Here is a 16,737-nt window from a genome sequence, read left to right as displayed (position 1 = left end):
GTATTGCATCTCGCTTACTTTACTTGTGAGCGATTGTTTAAATCTAGACTATCTGGTTCATCTTGTTGTATGAATTGTAGGTTTGGGGTGAACTCCTTCCCCTTGCATCCCCTTCAATTTGTCCTTCTCTACCACCGTATTCAACATTTCTCCCTCTCACCCCTTTCTACCTCTGTTTATTTTTGGCAGAATTCTGTGCATCTCTCCATACTTCATTCATCTCCCCCTTCTCCCCTTCCACCTCCTGTGTATCTCTCTCTTCTTCTCATCTACCCCTATGCCCAACACCTCTCTCTCTCTCCCTTGTGCCGTGTCAAATCTCTCTATCCCCCTCCATGCATCTTCCCTTCCTCTCCTCCATTATTTGCAATTTCTTCTCCCCTCACCATGCATGTCTCCCTCAACTCTCCTATCTTTTCTTCTTCTTATCTTCCCCTCCCCTTTGCCATTAGATTTTCTTTCTCTTACCTCTTATCTCCCCCTGTGCCATCAGATATCCTTCCTCTCCTTCCCTTGATAGGGGAGGAGGAGAGAGAGTCTTGTATAGGTATACAGGTGAAGATCTCAAGTCCTTTATGTAACTAAATGTGAAGACCCCCTGAAATCCCCTAACATAATAGGCCACATTTTCAAAGGCCTAAAATGACTGGAAAATACTCTTGACTATAGCTGTCAGCTTTTGCACAATCTATACTGAGAATAGCTTGCTGAAATCAGCAAGCCAAGCGAAACTTATGCTAATATGAGCGAGTGAAACGAAACTTATTCTTTTACATGGCAAATTGTGTCACATCTGCTGTAGTGCCATAAGAACAGAGAAGTGAACCTAAGAAGGATAAGGACAAGTCTTGACCAAGAATACAAAAATACATCATTTGCGAGATATATCCTGGAATGGGCAGAGCCTTACTGGACCCTTTGCTTAAAATTGCTGCGTTGATATTAAAATGACATTTGACGGGAATAGATAGTTATTTTAGTAAACAGGATACGCGTATGGCAAGGGTAGGGAACTCCGGTCCTCAAGAGCCGTATTCCAGTCGGGTTTTCAGGATTTCCCCAATGAATATGCATTGAAAGCAGTGCATGCAAATAGATCTCATGCATATTCATTGGGGAGATCCTGAAAACCCGACTGGAATACGGCTCTCGAGGACCGGAGTTGCCTACCCCTGGCGTATGGTATGACACAGATATTATGAACCAATTACTAAACTGATAAATGTGATGACGTTTGTAAGTGACCAATAAAAACTAACAATGTAACATGCACCAACGTGGGCAAGGGCTATCAGAAGCATATAAAAGATAGCTCTTTTGGCCATAAGAGGAGGACATATGCTGTAAAGATTTGTTCTTGTAACCTTTTATTGATTGTTAATAAAAATATATATTAATTAAACCAGCATATTGAGTTTCCATGAAGCCAGGTATTGAAGGCCGTAAACAGGCAGCTTTTCACCCTGTATTCCAAGGCTTGCTTCTTTGAGTTACGGTATCGGCAGTAACTCTCTCATGTGCTACCTGCTGCTAACCCAGAAATCTCCCCTCTGCTGAGTCAGCGTATGGGTATTGCTGCCAATACCGCAACAAGATTCAATGATGTTTCAAACCTCCCGCCCCGGATTCGATTTTGATTTGACTTACCTCTGACTCCAACTTTATAGTAACAGCGGTAAACAGGCTGCTTCTGGCCTGCCCGCTGGGGCCTTCCCTTTACTGCCTCAATGATGACATCACTGATGATGCTGCAGAGGGACAGGCAGGCCAGGAGTAGCCTGTTTACTGCTGCTAGTTTAGGTTGAATCGGAGGCGAGCCGAATCGGGGGTGGGGCAAGCGAATCATCATTGAATCTCGTCGTGGTATCAGCAGCAATTTACACACACTGCCTGCCGCTGACTGGGTGGGGGGGGAAATGGATCCATTTAATTGAATCAAGCAGCACTACCGCATACCCCGAACAAGCGGCTCACGTACCCTGTACCCCGTTTTGATAAATACTGATCTAAAGCATAGAATCAAGAGCATAACACTGAGGAAATTTGTTGGAAGTAGGTTAAATATGAGTCTAAGATGATGGAATAAATCTACTGATACTAGCAGTTTTCCAAAGAGAATGAAAACGATGACTACCGTCAGAGCTCTTGCGAGAAGCAGGGCCAAACAAGCACTGACGGTAGTCATTGTTTTCATTCAGTTGTTATCCATCAGGTTATTTTGTTTTGACACGCGTTAGGACCCCTGAGGAAGGAGTGTTTCTTTGAAACATGGACCGTGTTGGATCCGGTCCTATCAGTTCTTTTGGATACAAACTGTTTTATGTTTTTACGATTGTTCAATAAAGTATTGGCGCCCTGTACATCATCACTGCAGTCTCTGTTTTTTGGTTTTCCGTTGGATTTTAGTTGTGTTGGATTTTCTGCTTCTTATAAACATTAATACAAACATAAATAGTGTATAGACAATTTTATTAACAATGAAGAACTATCAAATATATAAAGAAAGATTTAAAAACATGTGGAGGGGCATAATTAAAAAAAATGTCTAAGTCCCCTTTTGGCCTAGGCCCTAAAAGCTGAAAGTAGAAGCAAGGACAATGTCCATTCTCAAAAAAAAAATCCAAAATGAGGGGGTTTTTTTTGAGAATGGCCTACCTCTACGGTCAGCTGTTTAAATGCCCAGACCACCACTACGTCTACACTTAAGACACATTACCAACCAAAAAACAGCCTAAGTCCCAAACGCCCAAAACCAGACCTTTTAGGTAAAGGAAAAGCCAGTCCTTTGCCCAAAAGCTGGCTTTTGTAACCGGTGTCTGTCAAAAACAACACCGGTTACAGAATCCACCCCCACCCCGACAAGATCGGGCAGGAGGGAGCCCAAGCCCTCCTGCCCCAATGCAGCCCCCCCCAACTCGACATGGGCAGGAGGGAGCCCAATCCCTCCTGCCCTAGTAACCCCCCCATACCATCCGGTTAGGAGGGGGCCCAACCCCTCCTGTCCTGGTGAAACCCCCATTAAGATACGCCCCCCCCCGAACCCCTGATTGGCCCCCACCCACCCGCCGACCCCGCGACACCACCTGCGATCGTTGTGGGGGGTAGGCAGGTTGCTGGGGCCGCTGAACTGATCGCGGCATCAGCGATCAGCTCAGCGGCCCCTTTTTCAGCACTTATACCTGTTTTTACTTGGTCTAAGTCAAAACGTATAAGTGCCTTCTAGGCAACCTGCCTAAACTTTTGGTTATACCTGCTGTATGCCTATGTATAAGTCGGCTCACCTCCCGCCCTTTCCCCTCTAAAACGCCTCTTTTCACTCTATACATTTAGAGGCAGGGGAAAGGCCTAAGCTGGTTTTAGATACGTCTAAAACCAGTTTTGGTTATGGGAACTTGGACGATCAGCCTTTTTGATCGTCCAAGTACCCATTTAGGGCACTTTGTAGACTTTTTCATTATTATTATTATGAGCCCCATAAGGCTTAAGCATGTCTTTAGGTGTTATTTTAAGGAGATTTTGGGAGTTGCTGATGAAAATATACCAATTGGGGGAAAAAGGAGAAAGATGAAAGACCCTACTTAGATCAGTAATAGATAAAACAGTGAGGCAATATTCCGCCTTTCTCTCAAGTTTATTACTTACCATCAAAGCCCTTGGTGGGCCAGCAAAATATGGAACAGAATATTGCTCCTTTAGATCTTTCAGCTGTCTTAAGAGTCTTCATATATTGATTCAGCAAAATCATCAATTCTGGTTGATACAGTGGTGTTGGCAACAGATACAATTTGGACATTGAGAATGTACTTTAAAATAGGAATAAGACTTTCTTGGGATTTAGAATCCAAGATTTAGAATCCAAAATTTTCCAGATATTTCTAGAGGTGCACAGAAATGCCATAAGCAATTTTTATTAAAACCAGGATTGCTTCAGATTGGTGATATCTTCTATTTGAAATATCCATGTATCAGTCTATTAAATATGTTTTTTTCTAACCTTCTCATCTAACTGCATTTCTGCCCTCAAAACGTATGAGGTGGAGGGCCTCCAGATGGAACCCCCTTAGTTTTTAGCTGTCTCTGAAATATAGTTGTATCCTGTAGCTTATCGGGTGAAAATTGCTTATAGTTATTTCTTTATGGGCCTCTTCTACAAAACCACATTAACGAGTCCCGATGCAGCAAATGCGACACAACCCATAAGAAATGTGAAATTTGCCATGCGGGAATTGCTACTGCAGCATTGTTAAAGGGATCCTATATTAGTTTATCGCCACTTATGAAATTTTGGATCTATATAATGTGGACTTGAGTGATATGATCCACAATATATATTTTTTGTTATCATGACAAAAATAATTTTTTTGTTAGCAAAATGTCATGTTTCTGTACAAGTTTACTACTTAGTTTAAAATTTAAAATGTTAATAAATAAACAAAAATAAAAACCACACAAGATGCTTTGTGTAAAACCCACTTTTTATTTTTGTTTATTTTTTTAGAGCAATAACACATGATCTTCCACAGGAGGTGGGCTAAACTCAAAAATTATATATGCAATTTCATATTCACTGCTCAGGCATTATAGGGATATTCAGACATCCACCTCAGTATTATAACTTTTGGTGGCAGAGATCCTCATTACTCCCAACCTGGCTATTTTTCATATTATTTTGTTTTCTTTTTTACTCTTATACTTTTTTCAACTATATTTTCTCTTGTTCTCTTATTTTCTTATTCAACTCAATAAATAAATAAATAATCATTTCATAATGCATATGTTTCCCAGCAACATTAGTTGATATGAAGCAGAACTTAGCTTTAAATTTGTAGTTGATGTTCTTATCCCCTTGCCTCCACGTTTCGCAAATACTTCATCAGGACGGGGAATCTACAAAAAAAGCATTAAACAATGTAACATTAACTCCCATTTTAAATTCATATCTTAAAAACAGGAAAACTTCTCACTCTCTAAAAATCTTACCTTAATTTATCATTTCTGCTTACTTCTCATAGCCGCTAGCGTATCAATATACTAATCAATACTAATATAAAATTCACAGCTACTATTGAATCCCAGGAAATTGTGTTTCTGGACATCAAGATTATGAAATATGAATATTCGTTACTGATTACTATTCATCGCAAACCTACAGACAGGAATAGTCTGTTACGGTTTCACAGTTTTCACCCTTTGGGATTAAAGAGGGGGTTACCCATCAGTCAATTCCTTCGCCTGAGACGTATTTGTCATTTGCTTGAGGAGTTTCGCATACAAGCAAAAGAGATGAAAACCAGATTTTATCAGCAGGGATACCCCAAAGAAGATATCCAAAAGGCGTATTGAAGAGCTAAATACGCCCAGCGGGAGTTATTACTTCGGGATAACCATGATGAGAAGGATCCCATGGAAATAGTTGCCTTCATTCAAAAATACACCACCCATGTCCATAAAATCAAACAAATAATTTTAAAACAATGGCACATAATGAAATTGGCGAATCCAAAGGTAAGGGATATCCCAATATGTTCTTTTAGGAGAAACAGAAATATAGGGCAAATGGTTAGCCATTCTATATTGAGAGAACTAGTACCCAAAGTCAGGGGGTGTCATTCCCCCTGTGGCCATTGTTAATGGTGCCAGTATACTATGCCTGGGGAAACTTGGATGCATCCTGTTACGGGGAAAATTTATAACGCGAGACATATAACGAATTGTAATTCAGATCATGTCATATATGTCATCCAGTGTCCCTGTCCCAAGCTTTATATTGGTCGTACTACCCAGGCGGTTAAAATGAGATTGACCGAACATAAATCGCGGATTTACACCCAAAATGAAACATCTCCCCTGGTACGCCATTGGAAACTCTGTCACCATATGTTGAAAGATCTAAAGTGGAGAGTGATGGATATGACTGTGATTGGGTGGGAGGGAGGTAAATAGAGAGGATCCTGAACATTAATGAACTGAGATGGATGTATTATTTAAACTCCATGACTCCATCAGGGTTAAATGAGACGTCAGACTGGATGGCCCAAGTAGATCTTAATTGAAAAAGAAAAGTAGGGAGAAGGATTTTGTTTAAATTCCCCTCTTTGATATGTTTGAGATTCTGCTTGGGGGCGGGGGAAAGTGGTGGTAGCTGGGATTGGCCCATTCAGGGTTGGCATCACAGGGAGGTTCTGTTCTTTAGGGAGGTAGTGAATGCCACGGTCATTTTGATACACTAGCGGCTATGAGAAGTAAGCAGAAATTATCAATTAAGGTTAGATTTTTAGAGAGTGAGAAGTTCTCCTGTTTTTAAGATATGAATTTAAAATGGGAGTTAATGTTACATCGTTTAATGCTTTTTTGGTAGATTCCCCGTCCTGATGAAGTATTTGTGAAACGTGTCGGCAAGGGGATAAGAACATCAACTACAAATTTAAATCTAAATCCCGCTTCAAATCAACTAATGTTGCTGGGAAACATATGCATTATGAAATGATTATTTATTTATTTATTGAGTTGAATAAGAAAATAAGAGAACAAGAGAAAATATAGTTGAAAAAAAGTATAAGAGTAAAAAAGAAAACAAAATAATATGAAAAATAGCTAGGTTGGGATTTATGAAGATCTCAGCCACCAAAAGTTATAATACTGAGGTGGATGTCTGAATATCCCTATAATGCCTGAGCAGTGAATATGAAATTGCATATATAATTTATTATTTTAGCCTACCTCCTGTGGAAGTTTGTGTGTTATTGTGTAAAACCCAACATAGCCATGTTTTCAGTTATCTTGCCTGCATCAGAAATAAAAATAGATGCAATATAACTTGGTAGTACATAGTTCCAAGGTCAGATTCCTAAGAATGGCTAGAGAAGAAAAAAGTAAAAAATGGAAAGTTACATCATGATCAAGTATGTGGAAAAATGTAAGAGTCTACATAACCTCGTTATGACATACTGCCTTTATAGAAAAAAGGGGTTCCTTAAATTCAAGGCACATAAAAGGTTAGCCTCCCTATATTACCTTTAATCATAAAAGGTTAGCACAGATTGCAGGTAAATTCATGAAAATGTGACCCCTCTCCAAGACTTTGAACACCAACATGACTACCTTAAATTTAATCCTCCAAGCCACTAGCAGCTAGTAGAGCTGTTTCAAAACAGAGGCTATCTAATGTTGATCACTACAGCCAGTGATAATGTGAACTGAGTCAAAATGCATATTAAGGAAATAGGGTGACATACATAGTGGTGCTGCAATACAATAACTCAATATTACAGTACTCTAGAGCAGTGGTTCTGAGCCTTTTTTCAGTCAGGACACTTCTGACAGCTGATGCTCGTATATATGGCACACTGCATGTATGACTCTCACAGATCTTTTGTCTGATACAGTACAGCAGTTTTTATGAATTAACTATAAACATGCTCTGCATCCATAAAACCCTGGAAGAGGGGTTGAGGAAGGGGGGAAGTGCATTCGACAACCAGATTTTTTTTTTTCTTGGGTAAAGGGGGTTGGTTTAGGGAGAGGGTCACTAGGCTACCAGGACAAATGTTTGAAGGATGGGTGTGACACTGGACTACTGAGGAATGTTTTTAACTAAGGATGGGTGAATTGCTTGCTTCATAAATCATGTCAGATTTGGTAACTGGGGAGGAGAGAAGGGGGTTACTGGGCCACCATGGGGGGGGGGGAGCAATGTCAGCTATCCATGGCAGAACAGTCAGGATGGAAGGAGCGAAGGAGTGCCAATAGACACCCACTTCTATCAACCAAACCTTCTATGCTGTCTCAGACCCTGGCATAACTTTTCCTATGGTAGTCATGTTGGCAAAGTTTTTGTTGTTGTTTTTATGCATGCTGCAGGATGGCAAAAGCATTGCATTTGTATTCATTTTAATATGTTGTATGTTCAGTTTTTCCATGTGAGCTAACATCCATGCTGAAACCCTTTCTGCATTGTTATCCCACAATAAAACTGTGTTAAATCCATGATAACTACACAGGAAGCTTTCTGCATCGGCCCTTCAGTACCAGGCATATTATGAAATAATACACCAAACAGGAAGTTATATCAGAAGGAAGGACTTCAGCAGAGGGAAAGCACAAGAGCAGGCATGTGAGGATTGGCGGTGAAGGCTGGAAGGTACTGGGGGGGGAGGTGCACTGCTGGGCTGCTTCCTCTACCACTACTGTTGGACCTGCAGAGAGCATTGCCGGGCCGCTGTCGCTATTGAACCAACGCAGGGGGGCTTACTGCTTTCCACCTCTGCTGCCACCAATGAGCACGGGGGAGGGGGAGGGAAGGGAGAGAGGATGGTGGACCTGTGGGGGGTGATTTGATAGTCTGAGGCTGGAGCTGATGGGAAGGGGGTGCTGGCCACATTGGGTAGGGTGGGGGGTGCTGAAGGGAAGGGGAAGAGAGAGAGTGCTGGCCATGTGGGGTAGAGTGGAGGTAAGGGGAAGAGAGAGGTGCTGGCTACGTGGGGGTGGGGGCACTGGAGGGAAGGGGAAGAGAGAGGATGCTGGCCATGTGGGGTGGGTGCTGGAGGTAAGGAGAAGAGAGAGAGGGTGCTAGCCACATGGGGTGGGGGCTATGGAGGGAAGGGGACGAGAGAGAGGGTGCTGGCCATTAGCTGCCTGATTCAGGGAAAAAAATTTGATTTGATTTGGCCTATTGAATCGATTTTTTGATTTGATTCAATTTCAATTACAATTTTATTGTAAAATTAAACAAGCCAGATTAATACAGATCGATCCTGCACAGTCAAAGCTAATAGAAAACCATGTCCTTCTCATACACAAAGAATACAGATATATCCTCGCCCAGTAATAATAAACTTAATTAACTTTATTCTTATATACTGCCCCACCACAAAATTCTAGGTGGTTCACAACAAAGAAGACTGATCAGTCAGTGAAAATACAAATCATAAGGAAATACAAAATAAACCATATATCAAGTAATATATTTATTGAACAAATAGGTTTTCAATGATTTTCTAAAGAAATAATAAGACTGAGCCAATGGAATAAATAATCACAAACTCAAGATAGAAATATGTAGACAAAAGTTTAACTAAACAGCCAAGAAGCCAGACCATGCATACAATGCAACTCCACAGAAACAGTAACACACATCCCCTAATACTGTGCAAAATATAAAAACAGCAGATGTAAATTTGATAAAAATGACAAATAACAATCACCACTTTACAAATTAACAAATAGAAATAAAACAAAAATGGGAAATAAGAAAATTTAATTTTACTGGACTAATCCATTTTTAAATTAGCTTTCAGAGTGCCAAAACCTCATTCTTCAGGTCAGTACTGCTGTTATGTTTTCCTGTCCTGACCTGGTTATTAAAAAATGTATTAAAATTAGTCTAAAATAAAGATTACTTTATTTCCATTTTCCATTAAAATTTTTTTATCAACACAGCTACAATAAAGCAACAAAACAAAATTTTTTTCTACCTTTTGTTATTTCTGCTTTATGTTTATTAAAATCTTTATATACCACATATACAGCCAAAAAGGATCAAAGCGGTTTACAATATAATTCAATCAAAATTATGAAAAGAACTCCATTTAAATAGAAAATAAGAAAAGAAATAATATTTCTATTGCATAATATCCTATAACATCAAAATTAATAAGACAAAAATTAAGAATTAATACAACTTAAAAATTATAAAAATGTACAAATGCTTTAATCATCCTCTTCACTCTCTTCTTTCCATCCAGTGTCTGTCCTCTCTCTCCCTTCCATGCAATTGCCCTCTCTCTCTGCTCTTTCCATTCACTGTGTTCCCATACCTCCCTTTGGCCCTGTCTCTCCTTCTGTCCAGGTTTTCATCTTCTGTTCCCTTTCTCCTCCTACACCCTTAATCCCAGGGCAAGTGTCTCTCTCTTTTTTCTCTCCATTTGTGGATTTAGCATCTTTCCCACTCTTCTCTCATCTTATTCTCTATCTTCCCTCTGCTCTTCTAGCTCCCCTGTTCCTGCAACTCTCTTTTTTCCTCCCTCCTTGACTTCCACCTCTCCCACTCTTTCCCACTCCCTTATCTAATCTATTCCTTGTCTCCAGGCCATCTGCTTCCTTGCCTGCCCTGTAGTAAGGCATCTTCTTCCCTCCCCCCCAAGATTCAGTACCCTCCATCCATGCCCCTCCCCAAGGTATGATAACTTCCCCTATTCCCTTCCCCTTCCTTCCTCTCTTTGTCACACCCCCCCCATACACACACATACACATACACTCACCATTGACAGTGCAGTCTTCACATGCTGCTCTTCCTGGCATCAGGCCTTCCTCTCTGCCCAGTCCCGCCTACTTCCTGTTTCCGAAAAGTCAGGACCTGTCAGAGAGGAAGGCCAGATTCCGGCAAGAGCAGGTTGTTGTGAAGGTTACCGCTGTGAAGTTACCTGCACTGAATCTGAGAGGCTGATTTTTTTTTCTCATCAAATCAATTTGAAACCAAAGTGAATCGGGCAGGTCAATGCACTTGAAACTGCTTATAAGCAGTCATGCTTCACTCTCTGCCAAAATTATGGAACCAGATTCCCTCTATTTTTAGAGCATTAGATGGGCTATTGTTTTTTTCAGAAGGCATTAAAAATATATTTGTTCTGATTATTTTGGTTGCATGAATGCTACTGAGAAATGCATATGTGTATTTTTGCTTACTATTGCATTAAAACTGTTGTAATTTAGTGTATTCTCATTGGTGTACTCTATTGGTAGAGTATGGAGTGATGAATTATAAGATATGTTCTGGCTATTTTGTTGCTAATATGAATGTTTATGTGTTATATTGTATATGTGTTTTGTATTGTATATAAATTTTATAATCCGTTCTGAACTTTTTGGGGAGGATAGACTAAAGAACTGAGGCCCCTTTTTATTAAGCACCATTAGGATTTTTTTTGCTGGCTGCTACAGTAAAAGCTCCAGTGTTCATAGGAATTCTATGTGCATCAGAGTTTTTACCACAGCAGCCAGTGATTAAAAAAAAAATAAATAAATCATAATGCAGCTTGATAAAAAGGGGCCTAAGTAAGTACAGTGGGTATTTAACTGTCCTTGGAAAACTTACAGTCTAATTTTGTACCTGAGGCAACGAAGGGTTAAATGACTTGTTAAATGCGCTTCCGGAGGCCGTGATAGGACAGAGCACGTTACAGGGCTTCAAAGAAGGTTTGGATAGGTTCCCAGACGATAAGGGGATTGAGGGGTACAGATAGGAGTTGAGGTAGGTTATAGGAATAGTCAGGGACCACAGCACAGGTGATAGACCTGAAGGGCCTCCATGGGAGCGGACCACTGGGCAGGATGGACCTCTGGTCTGACCCGGCGGAGGCAAATTCTTATGTTCTTATCACAAGAACTAGCAGTGGGGTTTGAAGCCTGTATATTAAGCCCAGTTCTCTAACCACTAAGCTACTCCTTCATATACCTGTAAGTGTGAGTCCTGCCCATGCTCAGCACAAACTTTGCCTGGGTGTCCACCTACCTGTAAAGTACATGATATGTAAGATAAGCGCATATTTGCAGAATAGTGCTCGGTAGAATTTGGGCAAAAGGAGGGGGGGGGGTAGTGAATGGTTAGTGCCCACTTATAGAATTACTTTCTATGGACTGGATTCTCAAAAAGTCATTGAACGTTATGCACCATCAGGTGACTAGATCATGCCTACTAGAATCTAAGTGTTTTAATTGGTTATAAGTGGCATGATAATTGGTTGTGCCATTAAAAACCAATGAAAAACTTGTTTTAAAAAATTAAGCACCTTCAGGACCTGCGCCCGGATCCATGGCACCTAGTAACGCAGAGGTGGGCATGTTTAGGGGCAGCACCAGATTTCAGCATCACTAGGCACCACTGGCCACGATTCTGTAAAACCCTAGCCTGCATTTCTGGTGCCTAGGGTCCTTACTAGCTGCGATTCTGTAAGTGTCGCCTGTCCATGATTGACACGCAGCAGGCATCAATTTTCTAGGCAGCTGCCATGGCAGGCACCACTTACAGAATCAGCCTCTATGTGTTAGCTTTTCTAGATAGGACTAACAGAGCCAACCTATTACTAGGATTCAATTTTCCAACCCTTAAGTTTACCTTATTGATTGTATTTATGTTTATACTTGGTCATTTTACTATTATTATGCTGTCAATAAAATTGTAAGTTTTATGTCAAGCTATACCTGCTGCAAATTTCTTTATAAAGGCAATTAATAAATTCATAGAAATAGACAAATAAAATTCTGTCCAGAAGCATGTGTGTTATTGTGTCTAGTCAGCTGATTCAGAAGATGGCCTGATGTTCTGTTGGTAACTCAGCTTTTCACAGCCTCCTGACTCTTGTAGACTAATTATTGATTCTGTTAACTATATTAACACCTCTGTCTCTTAGCTAATGCAGATTCTTCCAGTTTTTCCTTGCATGCCTGACATTATATATGAATCTAAAGTGAATCATTTTTTTAACGAGCATATAAAATAAAAGTACTTTTCCCAGAGTCCTTTAATCTTTCATGCAGTTTGTTATCGTTAGAACTATTTGAAGTTCACTCTACTATTTATAAAGAATCAGTTACTTTTGAAGTATCAATTTAGTAAGTTCTCTCCTTTTTGTTTAAATTCACTTTAATGGAAATCCACTCACCTCAATTCTCATTAGTTGGTTTTGCAGTACTTTGGTACATAAGAAAAATCCTGTGATTTATAACAAACCTTACACTCTAAGACACCAGCTACTGCAGAAGAAAACCAAGGGGTCATTTTGTCATTTATTCTCCAACTTATGCAGAGCTGTAATTGCTTCACAACCACAATTACAGAAATATGATAGCTTTTTATGGCTAGGGCTTTTTTACAGGAGCAGATCTCCCTTATAGAGACTTTAGCGGTGATAGGCACCCAGTTTTTGGGATCAAAGTGACAGTATATATGAATCAGTGCTCACCAAAGGTGAAGAAGTGTTATAAAGGTAAATGGGGAGAGACACCAAAGTGCATATGGGGGTAGAGGGGGAGGAATGAAGAGATGCTGGGAGTTTTCAGCTAGTGGGGCTGGAGAATTCCTACCAGCCACATCATATGTGTGCCATTGTTGAGTGGGCTTTTGCCCACCTGGGCGCCCACTCTTAGCTACATTACTGCAAGTAACAAATAAACCAGGTGATCAAGCTACTGTATACACATGTAGTGGGTTTAAACCATGATCAAATCCAAGAATGCTGATGCCTTGTCAGAAGCCCACAAGACTCCAGTGCTGTCAGGAGAATTTGGAGATGCTCCGTGAAGACCAAGTGAATCTTTTTCATTGTTTGGTGACCGGAAATGAGACTTGGGTCTATCACAGAGATCCTGAGTCCAAAATGGAGTCAATGCAGTGGAAGTACCCCAAAAAAGTTGAAGTCAGAAAAATCTGCAGGCAATGTCATAGCAACTGTCTTCTGGAATGATGAAGGACTTTTGTTTCTGGAGTTCATGCTACACAAGACAACCATAACAGGGGAGAGTTATACCAACAGAATGATTGCTTTGTGGGAGTCAATCAAGGAAAAAAGATGAGAGAAACTCACAGCAGGTGTGCTGCTTCTTCACGACAATCTGCCGGTGCACATGTCACGACAATCAGGCTGCCATCCGAGAACATAGGTTTCAGCAGCTGAACCATCCATCCTACAGTCCTGACCTGGCTCCCTCAGATTATTTCCTGTTCTGAGGTTTTTTTTTACAAATCTCCCTGTGGACAACTGTTTTCAAATGATAAAGATGTCAAAGAATCTGTGACGTCCTGGTTTGAAGATCAAACAGAAGAATTATTTTCAAAGGGATTAGTGGATGAAATGTATGGAGCTATATTGAAAAATAAAACATTTTTTTAACTCTTTTCTTCCCTACTGAAGTAGATAAATTATTGAACACCTCTTGTAGCTTTGGTAGCTTATGAACAATAGTATTTTTATGAAATGTGCCAAATATTATGCTGGTCTTGTTGAATGATTACAGAGTTTGTTATTAGTCAAAAATTATGATGTTATAACCATGTGTGTTTTTTTTAATTAAAGCGTAATGCCTAAAATACTAGGTGTTTCCATAATTTTGGCCACTAGTGTATATGCAATTCTAATATTTAAGCATCAATTAGCACAAACAATGATGCCTACTTTAGGCCTAAGGCCCTTTCAGTGCATCCAGGATGCAACAGGAGAGGTAAGGGCTGCCATTTTGAAGAGGTGGCCCTTCAAAGCAGGAGGGTGTGGGCATCCTTCACGCCTGATTTTTGACAAAAGGTATGGGGGGAGGGGCAATGTCAGTTTGAAGGCTTTTGAGCTGCCGGTGGTCTGATTTGAACCCACTCCCCAGCCCAGTGCACCAGGATTATGTGGAAGGGGGAGGGATGATCGGCAGGAAGGGGGCGCTTGGTGTCGGGGGGATGTCAGGGAGTCCCGGTTTTAGTAGCAGGGGAGGGGGCGAAGTATGCCCTAGGCACCCTCTATCCTCACGCCACTGCTGCAATGTGCTTCTTACTGGTCTACTGTTATGTCACTTCAATATGTTCAGAATGCTGCTGCACGCCTTGTATTCCGCCTTAGTCGTTATACCCACATTACTCCTTTCCTCAGGTTGCTTCAATGGCTCCTGGTTCAACTCCGCATAAACTCGCTCTGCAGCTTCTCGTTACCCTGTATACTCCCCTCCGGGTGGCTCCACTCATCAACAAGTCCCTCCTTTCTGTACCTTTCTCGTCTACTGCCAACTCACGTTGCTGTCCCTTCTACCTTGTTGTGACGCATGCTTGGAACAACCTGCCTGGTTCAGTACATCAGGTTCTGTTTCTGGCGGTATTCAAAACCAGACTAAAAAACCTACTTATTTGAAGCTGCATTTAAACACTGACCTAACCAACATATCTGTCATTCCCTTAATAGTACCTACCACTTTTTAGCCCCCTGTGTCTGTCATAATTAGATTGTAAGCTCTTTGAGCAGGGGCCGTCTCTTGCATTCACAATGTTCAGCGCTGTGTGCGCCTGTTAGCGTTAAAGAAGTAATAAATTGTTGTTTTGTTGACTGCCTGTTAAGTCTATTTTAAGGCATGGAAACAGAAGTTAATAAATAAAAAAAAAGAAAGTGATACTTTTTTATTTAACTAAAATCAGTATCAGTATAAGCAATAACTTTATCACCATTCATGCATATAAGGTAGAGCTTTTATTTAGTTTTCTTGGATTATATTCAGAGCAGCTTAACATCCATAACCTATGCCGGCCACCAGTCTGTCCGCAACCACGCCTCCAAGTCTATGTATACGTGTTATGTACAAAGAACAGGGGCGAATTTTTTAAAAAAATCTGATGCGTCTGCCTGCACATGCAAATCGGTATAGCACATGAGAGTCAAAACCGCAAACGCTAAGGAGTGTAAAAGTCCAAAGAAGACTGGTGAACTGAATGTGTTTCACGAACACCCTTTATTTCTTCAATATGTGTTGAAGAAATAAAGGGTGTTCGTGAAACACATTCAGTTCACCAGTCTTCTTTGGACTTTTCCACTCCTTAGCGTTTGCGGTTTTGACTCTCATGTGCTATACCGATTTGCATGTGCAGGCAGACGCATCAGATTTTTTTTTAAATTCGCCCCTATTCTGCAAATAATTTTATTAGCGTTTGCACATGCAGATCGCCATACGCATGCGCTAGTAGATCTTGGTGACCTCTAACGTTGCCAGTCATGTGTCAGTGTAAGTCTGATTTTTATCAACCTGGACAGAGAACAAGTGCAGCTGCCTTTGAGCGGTCTTGGAGAACCTTGGTAGGTAAGAGGTTACTGAGAGGCTGGTACACTCCCACAGGAACTATTTTCCGCGGGATTCTTGTAAACCTTTTTCCCGTGTAGCTCTAGTCTAGAATGTCGGCGACAGGACCCGTAACTTTCCTCCTCCTCCGTCCCATCTTGCATTGAACCCGGAAGTTGCGTCAGAGAAGGGCGGGACGCTTCAGGCGAAAGGAAGTTGTGTCATAGGGGACGGGGCACCGGGGAAGGAAAGCTGCGAGATTGTCGGTGGACGACCTCTGGTATGAGTTTGACGGTGGGTGTTTTGAGGGAGTGAAAGGTGGCCGAGGGGGGAGATAACGCTAGATCGAGGAGAGAGGGCTGATCACGGGGACCCAGAATGCGTGCAAGGAGGGCTGCTCGGCATGTGGGGGGTGCGAGGCAGCCGAATGCCTTTGTCACACGTCTAATGCTTGTGACTTGTGGTATCTTTGTGGAAGGACGTGGTGGTTGTCACCGCCCTCTTTTTCCATTTCTCAGCTTCTGGCAGAGGGAGAGGGGGTCATATGGTCTGATTACGCGCAACTGTCTTCGCCCACCCCTCTTAATTCCATTAGTGACCGTGTCCTACCCCTGTTTTCTTATGTTATTGAGGTGCCAGTGGCATAGCCCCGCCTAGATCTATGGATGGGCGGGTTAAAGTCTAACTTTTCTTCCTGCCCTGCGCCGCTCTCGTTTCGAAGCAGGGATAGGCTTAGCTGGACCACTAGGGCCATTGTCATATGATAGTGTAAGCTCCAGGATGATGATTAAAAAACAAATTAATATTATTTTTTAATAGTTGGAAATGTACATCCATGCTGTTAGTTTCTTGTGTCAATTTCTGTTAGTTTGTATATTGATCTTTGTAAACAATTCTGTTTATTTATTATTGTGATCTGTTTATATTTTAAAATCTCAA

The 16,737-nt window shown here is 41.1% G+C and overlaps 1 protein-coding gene across 5 annotated transcripts in view; it reads left to right on the top strand.

The window, feature by feature from the left end:
• Positions 1 to 15,694: 15,694 nt before the first annotated feature.
• The window catches only part of TAX1BP1 (Tax1 binding protein 1), a 256,118-nt gene continuing 255,075 nt past the window's right edge, over positions 15,695 to 16,737 (top strand). For 2 of the 5 annotated variants that reach the window (XM_033930766.1, XM_033930770.1), the window contains exon 1: positions 15,953 to 16,092. The gene's annotated coding sequence lies outside the window, so the exon portion shown is untranslated. Of the gene's footprint in view, positions 15,816 to 15,952; positions 16,093 to 16,737 lie in introns of those variants that run through there. The other 3 variants (XM_033930769.1, XM_033930771.1, XM_033930767.1) reach the window with 3 other exon arrangements.

The sequence above is a fragment of the Geotrypetes seraphini genome, chromosome 2 (genome assembly GCF_902459505.1).
Source record: "Geotrypetes seraphini chromosome 2, aGeoSer1.1, whole genome shotgun sequence".
NCBI lineage: Eukaryota > Metazoa > Chordata > Amphibia > Gymnophiona > Dermophiidae > Geotrypetes > Geotrypetes seraphini.
The sequence above is the reverse complement of the archived record's forward strand: the minus strand, read 5'-3'. Positions and strand labels throughout refer to the sequence as shown.